A 2,498-nucleotide genomic window follows, 5' to 3' on the forward strand; every position below is an offset into this window, starting at 1 on the left:
TTCTGGGACTTAGGGAATTTTTTATACAAAAGCCATGTATATCCAGACTTATCCGTGTAGCAACCACTCGTATCTACTTTCCAAGTAAAAGTACAAGCCACATTATCATTAAGATGAACATGGACAAAGTTCAGAAAAATCACTAGGTTAGAATTGAAGACTTATAAGAAGTTGCAAATTCATTTTGTTTTCCACAAAAACATCTTTGAATTTGAGTTGAGTATAATGAATTGCCACATCATCAACAATGTTGCACAAGGGTCCGAAATTAGACTAATCTTTATACCAAAAGGAAAAATCATTGGCCCCTATTCTAAAGTTGTACTCATCATCAAGAGAGTAGACAACATTCTTGATAGGGTTCCAAATGTAAGATCCTGTAATATTATCCTTACACCAAGAATCAAAAGAAATCTCATATTTATGACTCATAACTTGAACCCAAAGCTTATTATGATGGTGTTGCATGCTACATAGTTGTTAACTCAACATAAAAGTATTGGCCTATCTAGTTCGTCTGACAGCAAGACCACCCTTATGTTTTGGCATAGTAGTCTTATCCCAACCAACAAGATGAAACCTATGATTACTGGTACCTTTCCAAATGAAATATCTAGTAACCATGTCAATGAGAATACAAATTCCTTGAGGAAACCAAAACAAAGACATGTAAAAAGTTGAAATTGAGGTCTTAACAGAATTGGCTAAGACCAATATATTGGACTTGTTTAGGATTTTTTTTTCTTCTACTTTTGACTCTTTTCTGTAATTTTTCAATCACAAAGTCCAAATCTTCCTTCTTAGTTCTACCTTGGAGAATAGGTAAACCGAAGTATCTATCGAAAGTTGAAGTATCCCGAATGTCTGTTATTGAAGTAAAACTAAAACCACTTTTTACTTTGTCACTAGGAGGTAAGGTATCTATGGAAAGTGTCATCCAAGCATGGCATATTATTCACAGTAAAAGTATTATTTAAAGTTCGCAAAATGATGGATTTGGATTTGGAAGGATGACAACAATCAAATAACAATCCACTAAAAAGATTTGGAAAATATTCAATCCAATCTATCCATTTAAAATACAAATCATTCAATCCTCCATTCATCAATCCATCTAATTACTTTTGTTTGAGCATTTTACTAAACTAATTATAATCTTAGTTTTTTTTTTTGTTGTTGACCGAATTATAACATTTGTTATTTCTAAAAATGTTATTATTTACTTTTATAAAATACTATATTTTCTTTTAATGAATTTTTTTTTCTTTTTATTTTAAAAAATTATTTTTCGATATTAATTTAAAAAATCAGTTTTATATTGTTTAAAAATTAAAAAGATTAGTAATTTCCAAAATTAATCTTACTTTCAAAAATTGTATCTTTATAAGCAAAAATACTATTTTTTTTATATTAGTTTTAAAAATGTATTTTTTTATTATTTCAAAAATAATTTTATTACTTTTAAAAACAATTTATTTTACCGAACAAACCATTTTTATTACATAACAAACAATTTTTTTTTGTAAAAAAAATAGTATTTATGTGTTTTAAAGGAAAAAAATAGTATTATTTTAATAAATTTTTAAAATAAATGTAGTAATATAAATATTATTCTTTGTTTATTATAAATTAAATAATAAAAGAGTGGTTGGCGGTGGTCGCAGACGGAGCTGAGATGACCACCACAATGGAGTGTTGGCGGCCAACGGTAGTCAGTGGAGAAGCTCCGGTGGATTTTTTAGATGGATGCTATATTAATGGATTATATTGTCTGTTAACAATGAAAAGAGGAAGAAGAGAAACAACCACTCTAGGGTTTCATAACATAGAATGAACCAAACTGAAGTTAAGGGTTACAATGAGTGTATATATAAAAGAATAGAATTGTCTAAAATACCCTTACTACTAATATATAATAATATTATCTAACATCTCCCCTCAAACTCACGATGCATTAACATGGAGCATCGAGAGTTTGTCAACTAAAAAACAGAAACGTTTAATGGAATGCATCTTTGTAAACAAATCAACAATCTGTAAAGAAGAAGAAACAAACGGTAGAGTAATAGTTCCATGCTGAAGATGATGACGAGTAAAATGACAATCAATCTCAATGTGTTTGGTGCGTTCATGAAAGACCGAGTTGTGAACAATTTGAATAACACTCTTGTTATCGCAGTGCATCGGAGTTGGCTCAGAAAGAGAGATACCCATATCAGACAAAAGCCAACGCAACCAAATTATTTCAGCGGTAGTGGATGCCATAGCACGATACTCAGCTTCTGTAGAAGAGCGAGAGACAATGTCTTGTTTCTTACTCTTCCAAGAAATAAGAGAGTCTCCAAAAAAGATACAAAACCTTGTGGTGGATTTACGATCAGTGGTATCACCAGCCCAATCAGCATCAGAATAAGCTCGTAACTCTAATGAGGATGACGATGGAAAGAGAAGACTTTGAAATTGAGTTCCTCGAAGATAACGAAGAATCCGAAGAACTG

Source organism: Cicer arietinum, chromosome 3 (assembly GCF_000331145.2).
Source record: "Cicer arietinum cultivar CDC Frontier isolate Library 1 chromosome 3, Cicar.CDCFrontier_v2.0, whole genome shotgun sequence".
In the NCBI taxonomy this organism is placed as follows: domain Eukaryota; kingdom Viridiplantae; phylum Streptophyta; class Magnoliopsida; order Fabales; family Fabaceae; genus Cicer; species Cicer arietinum.